Below are 6,792 nucleotides of genomic sequence, written 5' to 3'. Positions count from 1 at the left end.
TGAGTGTGTGTGAACCAGTATGAACCAGTGAGTAGGATGAATGCTTGTAAGCAGAGAATGTAACCAAATCAGCAGGAGGGAAGAAAAGAAACAACGGTATTGTCCTTCATGGCAAAATGCATGAACACAGCAGCAAACTAAGGCTAACAAAATGTTGACACATAATGGTCTCCTGATCTAACTCAGCGCTCTGTGAGGAGCAGGGCATCTCAACTACAGTGCCTTGCGAAAGTATTCGGCCCCCTTGAACTTTGCGACCTTTTGCCACATTTCAGGCTTCAAACATAAAGATATAAAACTGTATTTTTTTTGTGAAGAATCAACAACAAGTGGGACACAATCATGAAGTGGAACAACATTTATTGGATATTTCAAACTTTTTTAACAAATCAAAAACTGAAAAATTGGGCGTGCAAAATTATTCAGCCCCTTTACTTTCAGTGCAGCAAACTCTCTCCAGAAGTTCAGTGAGGATCTCTGAATGATCCAATGTTGACCTAAATGACTAATGATGATAAATACAATCCACCTGTGTGTAATCAAGTCTCCGCATAAATGCACCTGCACTGTGATAGTCTCAGAGGTCCGTTAAAAGCGCAGAGAGCATCATGAAGAACAAGGAACACACCAGGCAGGTCCGAGATACTGTTGTGAAGAAGTTTAAAGCCGGTTTGGATACAAAAAGATTTCCCAAGCTTTAAACATCCCAAGGAGCACTGTGCAAGCGATAATATTGAAATGGAAGGAGTATCAGACCACTGCAAATCTACCAAGACCTGGCCGTCCCTCTAAACTTTCAGCTCATACAAGGAGAAGACTGATCAGAGATGCAGCCAAGAGGCCCATGATCACTCTGGATGAACTGCAGAGATCTACAGCTGAGGTGGGAGACTCTGTCCATAGGACAACAATCAGTCGTATATTGCACAAATCTGGCCTTTATGGAAGAGTGGCAAGAAGAAAGCCATTTCTTAAAGATATCCATAAAAAGTGTCGTTTAAAGTTTGCCACAAGTCACCTGGGAGACACACCAAACATGTGGAAGAAGGTGCTCTGGTCAGATGAAACCCGAATTGAACTTTTTGGCAACAATGCAAAACGTTATGTTTGGCGTAAAAGCAACACAGCTCATCACCCTGAACACACCATCCCCACTGTCAAACATGGTGGTGGCAGCATCATGGTTTGGGCCTGCTTTTCTTCAGCAGGGACAGGGAAGATGGTTAAAATTGTTGGGAAGATGGATGGAGCCAAATACAGGACCATTCTGGAAGAAAACCTGATGGAGTCTGCAAAAGACCTGAGACTGGGACGGAGATTTGTCTTCCAACAAGACAATGATCCAAAACATAAAGCAAAATCTACAATGGAATGGTTCAAAAATAAACATATCCAGGTGTTAGAATAGCCAAGTCAAAGTCCAGACCTGAATCCAATTGAGAATCTGTGGAAAGAACTGAAAACTGCTGTTCACAAATGCTCTCCATCCAACCTCACTGAGCTCGAGCTGTTTTGCAAGGGGGAATGGGAAAAAATGTCAGTCTCTCGATGTGCAAAACTGATAGACATACCCCAAGCGACTTACAGCTGTAATCGCAGCAAAAGGTGGCGCTACAAAGTATTAATTTAAGGGGGCTGAATAATTTTGCACGCCCAATTTTTCAGTTTTTGATTTGTTTAAAAAGTTTGAAATATCCAATAAATGTCGTTCCACTTCATGATTGTGTCCCACTTGTTGTTGATTCTTCACAAAAAAATACAGTTTTATATCTTTATGTTTGAAGCCTGAAATGTGGCAAAAGGTCGCAAAGTTCAAGGGGGCCGAATACTTTCGCAAGGCACTGTATTTACTCAATTAGCCTATAGGTTAGGCTGTTAGGCTAGCAGCTTGAATGCTACCTTAATAAAAATGGATTAGCCTACTGCTGGATTAGCCTTTAGGCTAGGCTTGGCAGCCTGGCCTCAAAGAGTAGACGTAACATAGTAAATGTAAATTGTTACACTCAAATTAGTAAGATATGTTACGTTGGGTATGGCTACATAAGACAGAAGGTTACTTAAGCCAAAAACTAAACTTTAGCATTTTAGTTAATTAGCAACTTACTACTAGCTACTAACTACTTACTACTAGCTACTTTACAACTACTTAGCATGTTAGCTAATCCTTCGCCTAACCATAACCCCTAACCTTAACACCTAACCCTAACACCTAGCCTAGCTGATGTTAGCCACCTAGGAATTCGATTCCATAGACTATGTACACAACAGAAAGACTTTCATGCAGCTACACAGACCCTATTTAGTGCACTGGGGAAGAGGTGATAACTCAAAGTGGTCACTGAGGTACATAAAGGCAAACACACTGGCAGGCATTACCCAGAAAAGTATGCTTGATCCCCCCAACCCTAACACACTGGCAGGCCTCACCCAGAACAGATTGTCTGATCCTCCTAATCCAAACCCTAACCTTAACCTTAACCCTAACCTTAACCTCCATAACTCTCCCTGCAGAACTCTGGAACAGGCACTGACTCCTGACCTGGACGAACAGCCCACACCTATTCCTATCCCTTTCCCGATTCTGGGCCCATATCCCTATACCCCCCATCCTATCCCTGTCCTCCAACCTCAGAACTTTCCCAGACCCCCTGTTCCTATTCCTACAACAGATGCAGAACCCCAGATTATACCCATCATCAGCACCTTCTCAGACATAAACAGACTCCTTCATTGTAGACTCAAAAGTCGCTTTCACCCAAACACAACATACATTTCCCCCACTTCAGGAATTCAGACCCATATCAGCTATCCGCAGAAATCCCAACCTAAGGGATCTGTTAATTTTTGCAAAATGTTCCAATAAACCCACTCCTAAACCACCCATTGAACAACACTACTATAGACAACTCCCAAACATTCAAAATCCACATACACAAACCTCCCACAACTCATGACCATTCAGAGCAACAACATTGTTTATGCTATAACATGCACATTATGCCACAACATTTATATAGGATAAATGTTATTATATTATGCACTTTAACATAGCATGTAATCCCTTCATCCCCTTTTTTGAGAGGGGTATTTCTAATTGTGTACTTAATTAATAAATTTTTTATTTATTTAATTGATCTAGTAGGCATGTTTAAGTGTGATTTTATATGAAATTTGGTTTAAAGTCAAACCTTTTTACCCTCAGAATTTTGTTGATGATTGTCTTCCTCCTGTTGCAGAATCGTTATGGGTGGCCCTTCGGAGCTCTCGGCCTCTCATGTTCTCCCACCCTCTCCAGACCGGTTATATGTACAACACAGGGCAGAAAGTTGCAATAGGCCCTTGCAACCCAAGGTCTGATACCAACATAAACATAAACCCTCTTAAACCTAACCCTAACACCTAGCCTAGCTAATGTTACCCACATAGGAATTCGTAACATATCATACATATGGCAAATTCTTAATATATCGTAGGAATTTCAATTCATTACATATCACACGAGTTGTAATTCGTAACATATCATACCAAATGGATTATGGGCATCCACATATTAACACAGTACATACCATATGAAGCATAACATATCATACAAAATGGAGGGATACATATTTACATTTACTAGGTTTACTAGGTTAATACCCCTGAGTCCAGAAAAAAAGTGCAGTAACTTCAGTTGTGGTATTTTGGATGCAGCTGTCAGATCAATTCTGCCCATTTTTCCCAGCACCAGTCTTTCGGCCACAGGTCGAAATATCCCTGGGATATGCCAGAACAGTATGGGTTGTTGCCTGACTGGTTCCAGGGAAGAAGAAAGAAGCAAAAATACGAGTTAATCTTCAGAAATAACCATGAGTTAATCTGCCAAAATGAAGACAAAATGCTATGCAGGCATATAATTATTATGATGTAGATGAACAACGTACAACAGTTGCTGTCAGCAGCAGCCGAAATTAGAGATCCTCTGATAGTTGGGTTACTGCCAGACTGGGCAAAACATAGATAGTGTGTTAAAGTCATGTAATGATCAACTAGGCTATTGAAGCACCAATACACTTATACATCATTTATTATAAATAATGTATACATACCTCCTCAGGCAGCAAGAATCTCCTAATGGCTTCTTGTAATGCCTGTCGTCGGAAGGAGTGGACCAAAGCGCAGCTTGAAAAGTGTTCATGATTTTGTTATTATCAAAAAACACTCGAACAAAGTAATAAAACGAAAGCGAACAGTTCTGTCAGGTAACAGAGACTATACAGAAAATAACTACCCACAAACACAGCTGGGAAAAGGCTGCCTAAATATGATTCCCAATCAGAGACAACGATAGACAGCTGCCTCTGATTGGGAACCACACTCGGCCAAAACAAAGAAATAGACAACATAGAATGCCCACCCCAAATCACACCCTGACCTAACCAAATAGAGAAATAAAACAGCTCTCTAAGGTCAGGGCGTGACACTTCTTTGTGAAACATAGTCCCTAAATTGACTCCACACTGAAATACTGAAGTAAAAGTAACAATTAGCTAATTGCCAATGTCAGGCTGGGCCTGTAGCTTTATTTGGCATATCCCATAATAAAAAAGTAGGTTTATTTGAAAGAGTTAGCTGGCTAGCTTGTAAAGTGGTACATTAAAGTAGCTTAGCTTTTTCTGTTTAGTTAGCTAGCTAACATTAAGTTATGTAGCTAGCTAGCTAACCTTAAGTTACGTAGCTAGATAGCTAACATTAAGTTACGTAGCTATCTAGCTAACATTAAGTTACGTAGCTAGCTAGTTTACAAATATGCTCATTCTAATAAAATTTCTACTTTATTAATCTAGCCTATTGTCTACCATGTGACTTTGGCTCAATATATTTGAATTAAATAATCAACTTTGCCTACCTTAATACATAAAATAAGGATGTGCTTATTGGTAGGCTACTTGCAAGTCGGCTTAACCACCATCCTCTTGCGTCATCATGCTGGAATGGCAGTTGGTTTTTGAATCAGAATGGCACCAAAAGGTTCTATATTTAACCCCTTTTTTATCTAAGAGTGTATGCCATTATTAAACACATTTAGTTTTCAACAGCACAGCAGGTTTGTATGAACTTTGCTGTTTGCCACTCAGACATCAGCAACAATGTTGCAAAATAACCAGGAGCCAGTTAATTAGGTACACCACCCCGACACGAAAACGGTTTGTGCTATATAAAGCAGGCAGACCGGCATTGAGGCATTCATTTGCGGTTCGATTGAATGTAAGAATAGGAAAAACAAGTGACCGAAGCGACTTCGAGTGTGATATGATCGTCGGTGTCAGGCACACCGGTTCCAGTATCTCAGAAACGGCCGGGCCCTCCTGGGCGTTTCACGTATGACAGTGTCTAGGGTTTACAGAGAATGGTGCAACAAACAAAAAACATCCAGTCCGCGGCAGTCCTGTGGGCAAAAACAAAAAGCATCCAGTCCGCGGCAGTCCTGTGGGCGAAAACAAAAAACATCCAGTCCGCGGCAGTCCTGTGGGCGAAAACAAAAAACATCCAGTCCGCGGCAGTCCTGTGGGCGAAAACAAAAAACATCCAGTCCGCGGCAGTCCTATGGGCAAAAACAAAAAGCATCCAGTCCGCGGCAGACCTGTGGGCGAAAACAAAAAACATCCAGTCCGCGGCAGTCCTGTGGGCGAAAACAAAAAACATCCAGTCCGCGGCAGTCCTGTGGGCGAAAACAAAAAACATCCAGTCCGCGGCAGTCCTATGGGCGAAAACAAAAAACATCCAGTCCGCGGCAGTCCTGTGAGCGAAAACAAAAAACATCCAGTCCGCGGCAGTCCTGTGAGCGAAAACAAAAAACATCCAGTCCGCGGCAGTCCTGTGAGCGAAAACAAAAAACATCCAGTCCGCGGCAGTCCTGTGGGCGAAAACAAAAAACATCCAGTCCGCGGCAGTCCTGTGGCCGAAAACAAAAACCATCCAGTCCGCGGCAGTCCTATGGGCGAAAACAAAAACCATCCAGTCCGCGGCAGTCCTGTGAGCGAAAACAAAAAACATCCAGTCCGCGGCAGTCCTGTGAGCGACAACAAAAGACATCTAGTCCGCGGCAGTGACATTGCTCGTTGTAATATTTCTATACTTCTCTACTTTCTGTACTAATTCCTTTCTTTTTCTTGTTGGTTTTAGTGTGTATTGTCAGGTATTACTGCAATGGTGGAGCAAAGAACATAAGCATTTTGCTACACCTGCTATAACATCTGCTAAGTACAGTATGTGTGCTCCTATAAAATTCAATTGATCTTGTAGATTATTTAGGCACATGTTGGGATTAGGAAAGTATGTGTGAATCCTTACAAAAACAGGTTTGGAGAGGTCCTGAAAGTTGTCATATTCAAGTTCCATCCATGAAATATTGTTAAGGTGGAAAAAAGTGTTCAATAATGCTAGAACAATAGTCCTATAAATCTACACCTACCATGGAACTGTATGACAACGGTCCAGTCATCGTGAACCATGCGCCAGGCTCCAGGTTTAGCCTGCTATGAGTTCCATAATGATTCAAATCGGCTACTTGTCCCAAATGATTGCACAATATGATCCAGTAATTCTAGCGACCCTCAGGACCAGCTACACAGACATGACAGTATGACATAGTTTCCTCTCCCGTAAAAGTGGTGGAATTATGAGGGAATTTAATCAAGGTCAGAATAAGGCGTATCTGTAGACACACCTCCGCCACACCTTCATTTCTTAGATCTCCACCCTGAATGAATAGCAGCTGAATAGCGTGCTATTCTCAAGCTTAATTTCAAG

Source organism: Oncorhynchus kisutch, linkage group LG18 (genome assembly GCF_002021735.2).
Source record: "Oncorhynchus kisutch isolate 150728-3 linkage group LG18, Okis_V2, whole genome shotgun sequence".
NCBI lineage: Eukaryota > Metazoa > Chordata > Actinopteri > Salmoniformes > Salmonidae > Oncorhynchus > Oncorhynchus kisutch.
The sequence above is the reverse complement of the archived record's forward strand: the minus strand, read 5'-3'. Positions refer to the sequence as shown.